Genomic DNA, 9,680 nt, shown 5'->3' with positions numbered 1-9,680 from the left:
GCTGGGGATGGGGTGAGTGCCGCTCTGTTCCCTCTGCTTTGCTGCCTTGTGCAGCCCTGGGAGTGGCACCCTTTCTCCCGCCCCTTCCCTAGTCCCAGACTCCCTCCCTCCTTCAGCACCATGGGAACATATTCCTATTTGTTACGTTGTAAGGTGGGTTCACTTTATGCCAATTCAATTTATGTGCCGTTCTTCAGGAACGCATGTACCGCATAAAATGCATTCCGTATAAATCGAGGGAAACCTGTATACACCAACCACGGTAAACCTTCAGTTTTAAAAACAGATAATGGTCCACAATTTTCTGGATCTGCATTTAAGCAGTTTGATATACCATTCAACATCATTACAGCATGGATTGAGTCCAGCTGAGTTCTTTATGAGTCACTGACTCTGTACAACTCTATCAACTACGTTAGATGACTTGGTTCCAAACTTGATTACGCACAGGAATTTCATGAACAAGATAAACTGATAAAGGACTGTCAGAGGTGGAATTATAACATCAGGCATGCCTCAAGAAACCTACTCTTTCCTCAAAGCAGGAAGTTTGGATTCCAGATGCAGGGGTACGAAGCACTGTCCAGGCTAGGGTAGATACCTCTTGTTCATATTGGATGGAGACACCTAGAAGTCTTCTCCATAAGAATCAAGAGCATCTCCATCATAATCCACCTGTTTACTACACTAAGTCAAGACATGCATCAGTGCCACCAAATACACTAGATTTGTGAATCTATTCATTTTAAATGAAAAGGGTCATTGATGATTCTGTTTTGATTATTCTCTTTTTGTAGGAAAGTGAGTGGTAAAGACTCACAAGAGAATGATCTGATTATAACCTGTCCTCTCAAGATGATTTTGCAGTTCTTTGGAAAACCTTCAAGTTTCTCCTGAGAAAGGAGGATGTAGTAGTAAGGGTTAACTCCCTCCCTGAGGGCTGACATGATGATATCAACAGGAAGTTGTCAGCTATCTTTGTGTGTGTGTGTGTGTGTGTGTGTGTGTGTGTGTGTGTGTGTGTGTTAGCAGTTGCAATAGAGTCCTGTTGAGAGCAAGAAGTCTTCCTGCCTTTTCCTGAGCTACGAGATATCACAAGGCCTGCCTTGACCAGGATGTGGTGCCACTGTGTTATAGACAGCCACTAAAAGACCTTCCCTAATTTTCCTCTCTATGATCCTATGTCCCCAGAAGGTTTTCTTTTCTTTTCTCTTCAGTTTTGCTTGTGCAAAACAGGCCTTCTTGATTCTAAAGAAAACTTAGGGCATGTCTACCCCATAGTAGTAGTGTGTCCCAGCCAGGCCACTCCCTAGCATGGTCTATCCACCTGCTCCTGCAGGCTTGCTACTGCCACAGCGTAACCATGACTTTGCTCAGCCACTAAAGAGATTTTAATTTTACGATCTAGGACTGGATTTGCAAAGAATAGAGGTGAAAGCAATAAGCAAAAATCATGATAAATATAAACTTAAAAAATGTGTGTGCAAGTGGGTGTTTGCAAAAACAAGTCAGCTTGCACATCCAACCAGCAGTTTCACTGCTGCCTGGTGAGTGTATGCACACGCTACATGCATATATACAAATGCAACAATCACACTTCAGGTCCCATTCTCTGAAAGTGTAGTCTTCGTGGGTTTGGCGTGAGTTGTATAGACTACTGCACTGAAAAAGAAAACACACAAACAGAAAAACTGCCATAGTAAATATTCATTTGCTATTGTTGGTTGCATTGCATATATGTTTTATCCAGCTTCACAGACAACTGGCAAAACTGTGTCTGTAATCTGAAAACAAGTCCGAACTGCAGGGGAAAATGTGAACTCACAGGATGTGACTTCTGTTCTATATCAATGTGTTTAGCCTGCTACATGACAAGTCAGAAACATAACAGACTGGCAGGCTGCAAGAAATAACCAAAGACAATGTATAAAATGCATGCATGGAAAGTATCAGTGGTGAATATTTAATAATAGAATATTGTTTCTTGGCTAAGGAATCTTAAGAAATTGGTACCAAGTAGCAAAACCCTGCTTTATTAAAAGATTCTCCAGCTGCACGGCAAGACTAGTGGCTGGGACAAATTCTGCTCTGTGTTACAGCTGTGCAAATCTGAAATAGCTTTCAGCTGAGGGACTGTTTAACCAAAAGCAGGATTAGGTCCACTGCCCAAATTTGGAATAACGTGTCAATGTAACTTGTGATTCCTCTATAATTTCCTCTTGAAAAGGAAAGGGTTGGGCAAATTTTCCCCCAGCTCACAAGCCACAAGAAGGAGCTTTATATAAATGATTTTGTCAAAGACTGAGGCTATGGCCTAGTCTACTATACAGTTTTTTTTTCTGGCAAAACTCCAGTTCTGCCAACAAACTTTCAGTATGTTCACACCCAAAGCTTTTCTGTGGTTGGAGAAATTCTTCCAGCAGAGATAAACTATCTTTGCTGAGCAGACTTAAGTTTTCAGCAGCCATATGGTGTAAGTTTGCTGGCCATAACTCCACTGGCAGAGCTTTCTAATGTAGATAAAGACTAAACTAAAACCCTCTCCCCACCATTACAGGTATGGCGTGGTGGATGTACCTCTCCATGATTGCTACTGGAGCCCACATATGGAGGGAGGTTCTACTAGCTGTGTCTTATCCCTGTCAACTAGCCAGTCTGCGTTACTGGGGAGAGAACACCTAAAGAATATAACTCTCAATACTTTCCTCAAATTATTCCTGCCTGCAGACCTGATCCTGCACCAGTGATGTGCCTGCAAAATTTGTCATTTACTCCAGTATGATAAAGCACTAACTGAAGATTTTACACCTTCAAGAAATGCTGATTTTGTTTTCTACTTGTATATGTGGCTGGGTATACGCACATGTATGTACAAGCAATTAAATGTATGGTAAGGAATGGGAGTAAGATGATCCCTAGTTCAAACTGAAATTAGTTTCCCTTTAAAAGTCAGATTTTTCAGTGCAGACAAGCTCATTTCTTACAAAAGCAGCCAGATCTTCAGACACTTCCCATGCTGGATCTCACTCTTATATGGAGTATTCTGAGAAGTTTAAAAAACAAGAAACAAAAAATGAGTACACTTATTTGAAATTGTCCTAAATTTGTTTGGGCTATGAAAATCCAAAATGGCTTGGCCTTCACAGGACAAACTGATTTTACTTTGTTGGCTGTTCTGAGGTGAATGACCTTTTAGTATTTTTTGATGGAAGGGAATTAAGTAAGGAAATTACAAAACTGCATAAAATAAAAACAATGGGCTGATGTAAAGAACTGCACAGAGCAAGCTATTTAAGACTGAAACCCAGAAAACAATGCTGCAAAGTCTTGTAGATTCATTTTACTTTGTGCACAAAAATGGCGTTCTTCAAGCCATGTAACTTCCACACAGTTTGAGATTGTATTACCTATGCAGTGTGGATACATAAGCATCCCAAGACTACTGAGCATGTGCAGTAGGCTGCTCACTGGCCTGCCATGTGCACAGATCCATATAAGTGTGTGCTGGGCCATGCACAAGTCACAAAATTATACTGAGGAAAAACCATGATTAATAGCTGATAGATGCTGGAGGAGGAGAAGGTTCTTCCCATGTTTTAGCCTCAGAAGAGAAATATTTAGGGTCCTTGGCCAAGAAGCAGGTAACTCAGAGAGGATGTGAACTGGCATATATCTGACTTCCAAGCCAAATGTTCCAACCAGCAGGCCACAAGTTAGGAATTGCATTTGTTTTCTACAGATCTCATCTTGTAACTGGCTGCCTGAGCAGCTGAGAGAGAAAAACATGTGACGCCACAGGAAAAGAACACATGCTGGAGAACATGTGGCTCAGTGAGATCACTGCTACTCTGGCAAAGAAGATGCACTGGGCTTTAGCCTGGCCCCTTGCTCTCAAAAGGCCAGAACTTTCCCACTGCACGTCATCCATTTTATCCAATGACTATCAAGCAAAAGGTACAGGGTGGGTTCAAAAGGGGAGTTAGAGAGAGGCCTGGATAATGCCTGATATATGGCCAAAGCACTGTGCTAAAAAGTCAGAGAAATGCATGTTCAGGACCTCTCAGGGTGACAGGAAGGGACCAGTACCTAGATCACCCATTAGCTTGCTATGGACCCTATCCACTAACCATGTTGAGGGGCTGTCTTTCTCCAGTTAAAACATGTGAGAGCTCTCCTCCTGGCTTTTTGGGCCTTGAGCTCAGATATGGACATATGGAGCAGCATAACCAATTAAATATTTAGAATGCAGGTACTCCATGCTAAGAGTAGGCCAGGAAAGGATTTACTAAGGCCTCTGACAGATGTTCAGTTTAAGGTGCCATGGGATCTAAGCTGCAATCCCAACAATTGTGCGATCCCTACTGAGCACATCTACACATGACTGTATGGTGCCATTGTTACTCTGCCATCATTTAGTACTTCCTTTTGGAAGTACTAAATGACAGCACAGTAAGAACATGTAATGTGTCGTGCCGGCTGCACACAGTTATTTTTAGTGGCTACATCACCATAGCACTGCAATATAATGAGGGAGCATGTTGCTACAGTGATGTAGCATCAAATGTAGATTTCATAGATTTCATAGACATTAGGGGCTGGAAGGGACCTCATGAGATCATTGAGTCCAGCCCCCGCAACATGGGCAGGAAGTCAGCTGGGATCAAGTGATCCCAGCAAGAAATAAATCCCCATGTTTTTTGAAAGAGTCCAGGGTAGGTGCTTGCACCACCTCTGCAGGGAGTTTGTTCTAGACCCTAGACACGCACACCTTAAAGAACTTTTTCCTTATGTCTAGTCTAAATCAGCCTTCCTGGAGTTTATGGCTGTTAGACCTTGTTATCCCTTGGGGAGTGTGAGAGGGGAGGCAAAACCCTCCTGACTCATCCCATACTCCCTTCCGATGCACCCTGATGCTTACGGCAAGGATTACAAAGAGTTACATAATTGTAGGCTGCCACCAAGTACCCCCTGAGCCTTCTCTTTTCCAGACTGAAAAGTCCCAAATCCCTCAGCCTCTCCTTGTACGGCCTGCCCTCCAGGCCTTGGATCATATGAGTGGCTTTCCTCTGGAGTCTCTCAAGGTTCTCCACATCCCTCCTGAAGTGGGGGGCCCAATACTGGATGCAGTACTCCAGCTGTGGTCTCACCAGGGCCGAGTAAAGCGGGAGGATGACTTCCTGGTTTAGCTTGAGATGCATCAGTGGATACACGCCAGAGTTTGGTTTGCTTTGCCAGCCACAGCATCGCATTGGTGGCTCATATACATCTTGTGGTCATTCAAGACCCTAAGTCCCTTTTGGTCGTGGTGCTAGTGAGTGTAGCACTCCTGAGCCTGTAAGTATGTTGAAGATTCTTCCTACTGAGGTGCAGCAACTTTCACTTCTCTACATTGAAGGCCATCAGGTTTTGGTCGGTCCACCTTGAGAGCAAGTCCAAGTCAGCCTGTATCCCCAGCCTGTCCTGCGGTGTGACCATTCTCCCCCATAATCTGGTATCATCCATGAACTTGGCTAGTTCGCATCTGACTCCTGAATCCAGATAGTTAATGAAGATGTTAAAGAGTACCGGCCCATGTACTGAGCCCTGAGGGACACCACTGGTCACCCTGAACCACAATGATTTGCTCCTGTCAACTAGTACTCTTTGGGTCTAACTCCATAGCCAGTTACCTAACCATCAGACTGTAAGATGATCAAGGCCACAGTTCCCCAGCTTAATCATGAGGAAATCATGGAGAACTAGGTCAAAGGCTTTCTTTTAATCCAGATATATGACATCCATGTCATCTCCCTTGTCCAGGGCAAGTGTTACCTGGTCATAGAAGGAGATGAGGTTGGTCAGGCAAGACCTGCCAGTCACAAAGCCATGTTGGCTGGCATTCAGATGCTTGCCTTCCATTAGATTGGTGCTGATGGATCCCTTGACAATTTTTTCCAGGATTTTTCCAGGGATGGACAGCAGACTGATTGGTCTATAATTCCCCGGGTCATCCCTCCTCACTTTCTTGAAGATAGAGACCACATTGGCTTTTTTCCAGTCTTCCAGGACCTCGCTCAAACACCACAAATTTTCTAATACTTCTGCCAAGGGGGATGCAATGATGTCTGCCAGTTCCTTCAAGACTCTCATGTGCATCCCGTGTGGGCCCACGGACTTGTGAATGTCCAGTTTCTCAAGATGTTCCCTCATCTGATCCACATCAATTTACTGCCATCACTTGCTCCCAGAATGGTTTGTGTACTTTCTGACAGTGTGATCCTCCTGGGAGGGTGAAAAGCTGATGCAAAAAAGTCATTTAGGAAATTAGCCCTTTCTTTGGTGTCAGACGTCAGTTGCCCCATTGGTTCTCACAGGGGCCCAATGCTATCTTTGCTCTTTTTTTTACTTCCCATGTATCTGAAGAAGGACTTTTTGTTGTCCTTGATTCCCATAGCTAGCCTGAGTTCGGTTCATGCCTTGGCTTTTCTGGACCACTCTCTCTGAAGATGCTGGCAAGTGCTGAGTAGTAGTCCTTGGTGATGCTTCCTGTTTTCCAACTGGTGTAGGCTTCTCTTTTGAATTTAATGAAGTCCAACAGTTCCTTGTCAAGCCAAGGGGGCTTTCTTGCCCATTGACTGCATTTCTTGTGAGACGGAATGGCTTCACCTGTGTTTCTAGGATTATGTTTTTGAAAGATGACCATTCCTCATGTACTCCCTTTTCTAGTGGGGTATGGCCTCTAATTGCCTGACTGACCAAGTCTCTGAGTTTGCAAAAGTCAGCCTTCCCAAAGTTAAGGACTTCTGTTTTACTGAGGGGTTTGCTAAGAAGGTGACCAATTCACGGTTGCTGTCACTAAGCTTCCCCTTGATCCTCACATCGCTCACCAGGTCCTCCCCTTGCCCAGGACCAGACCAGATGTGCCCACTCTGACTTACTTGCCAGTTCATGGGGAGCCTGTGCTCATGATCCTGGGCTCCCCCTGCACCAGCAAGTTAAAATCCAGGTGCCAACAGTCACCTGATTGTCACTTGGGTCCAGAGACTGAACCGGGTTCTGAAACTGGCACTAGTCAGGCCCCCTACCCCAGCTGACAGTCAGCTGATTGTCAAAACCCCAGCCAGGGTTTCAATTCCATATAAGCCCAGGGTCCCTGGGATCAGGATGCTGTAGCCTAATCCTAGGATCCCTATACACTGGGATCATTAAAACCCTGTGTACCACCCCACTGAGCAGCGCACAGGTTTTTCGCTCAGCCTTGGGGGCAGCCCTAGGACCTGGGACAGAACTGTCCCAGGCCCTAGGGCTGCCCCATGCTGGATTCTGACACTCAGCTGAGTGTCAGCTTCTGTTATGGACCAGCCCCAACTGGCCACATGATCAGTTTAAGATGTGATGTGAATGACTGATAAAGTTGTTATGCACAATATGTGGAAAACGTTGTGGTTCGTTAACTATATTATCAATTTAAAATGAGTTTAGGGTGTGGCCAATTTAAAACTTAAGGTGTGATTAACCTGTTAATAGCACCTTAAATGTAATGTGTGTAAAAGCCTAAAGATATTCTTACATGTGCTCCCAGGGTGGGGGTGCTTTAATTAGAGAGGCTCCAAGAGCTGTTCTAATTAAAGTGCCTGGAGCATCTCATGTATCAGCATCCCCACACTTCAAAATCGTGGTGGGGGCACTATATCTAAAGTTCATCAAATGAGTTTTAATTAAAGCATCCCCACTGCCATTTTGAAGGATGCTGAAGAATGAGATGCAGAAGCTAGATGGAGCACACTAATTAACATGCTCCAGCAGAATCGATTAATCATGTCTGCTCTGATGCTCTGCTCTTGGCTTCTGTACAGGAACCCTAAGTGTTCATTAGGAGAAAGATATGTGAAGGAGGTATTGGAAAGCTGGGAAAAGGCCTCATAAATATGTCATCTTTCTCTCAGCTCAACCTACCCTTAAAACAAGGTCAGGAAGCCTCCTCAGCCTGGCCCTAGACTCAAATCTAGATCAGGGAACAAGATGTAAGTGAAAAACTAATCTTGCACATGCTGTTTATAAACATCTCTGCAGTCACCAAAGACGTGTCTATATAATGGAGTTCAGTCAAGCTTCTAGGGCAATAAACTCTGCCCATCTGCCCCCACTCAATGCACATCAGACTAGGAAATAAAGCAGTGTGGACGGCCTAGAAAACAGAGCATGCTGGAAACCAAAGTCTTAAGTGCAGCACAGTAGGTATCTCGTAAACCATCCTTACCACCTGATTCCTTGAATTCATGTACATGAAGCAGGAACATATGGGCAGGGCTTATTTTCTCATAGGTGTGACTGAGCACTCTGCTGCTACAGTTCAACCATGTCTTTAATCTCTCTTTGTTTCATTCTTCTTTCCCTTACAGGGGTGAATCCAGTATGATGAGGAAGAGAGGCTTAGATAGTATAAACATGGTAGCTAGACACAGAGCTGTGTTTTTTCTTTCTCATGGGAATGCAAGCAGTTCTTTAGACTATTTTTTTGTTTTGTGTTTGGACCAGGTTGTCAAAAGACCCAGTCTTGGCTTGCTAAACATTTGGCTATACCAGAACAATATTCTCCAGTAGTGTGTGTATGTGTATGTGTGTGTGCTGTGTGTTATATGTGTGAACAATACACATGGGGCACAGTATTTTTTTGATTGTGTCTGTCTCCACTCCCCCATCATTGCCCAGGATCACAATCTTAGTCATGCTTCTAGAAAGCTTTTTCACATGCATGAACACCACTATGTATTGATGAAACAGGTAGCAATGCAAAGGGATATGGTTACCTGGCACTTTTCATTCTGAGCCCCTGTTTCTAGTTATGTATAGCTCTGCATGGCAGTCAGGGAATGTGTGTACTAACTCCAGACATGCTAAGGAGCATCACTGTGAAGCTCAATATGCCTACTCTGCATGTGCTACAGCCCAAGAAAACATAGTGTAGCAACTATTAGAACAGTACTGGGAGAGTGCCAATAACCAGGCCTGAGACAAAGAGCTGAAGTGTAGCATTGGGTTTGCATAAAAAAGCAGCTAATTTGCATTTTTCTTTAGTGTAGTGAGCTTGGGGGAACAGGAGGACAGGTTGTGCTTCACTGTGGCACTCCCTAGCCCAGTTGGAGCAGTATGTACATACCCTAACTTGTCAAACTGAAATTTTCCATGCAAAATGTCTGACTCAGGCTGAATAGTTTTATAATTTCTACTAGAATTGTTCAGGTGCTTCTGGGAACAAGACTAAGGAAAAATATATAGTTTTGCTAACATTAAAACAATTCTTTCAATAGTTTTCCTGATAATGCTCTAGCATACCCATGCTTTGGAGCAGAAACTGGAAACTCAGCGGCAGGAGGAGGAAGATCACCCTAGTGACATGTATTTTGCTGGCCTTTAGAAAATATGCAAAATTTGTCTAAATTATAAACCTTTGACAGTTCATTTGGGAAGGACTGAGTCGGGAGTCTGTGAGTCAAGCATCCTGTGGAAATTAAACAGTGTATGATCATGTAACATGGAAGGTGTCTGGTAATCTCATGATTAAGGACTGTTATGATCACCAGTTGGGCCAAGAAGGTATTTTTTTCTCCTCAGGATTGCTACTGGGTTCTTGCAAGGGAGGCAGGTTGCCTTCCTTTGAAATATTTGGATATTGGCTTTTGACTGGAGTGTTTTGATGT

Source organism: Alligator sinensis, unplaced genomic scaffold (assembly GCF_000455745.1).
Source record: "Alligator sinensis unplaced genomic scaffold, ASM45574v1 scaffold368_1, whole genome shotgun sequence".
Classification (NCBI taxonomy): Eukaryota; Metazoa; Chordata; order Crocodylia; family Alligatoridae; genus Alligator; species Alligator sinensis.
Note: the sequence above shows the minus strand (reverse complement) of the source record.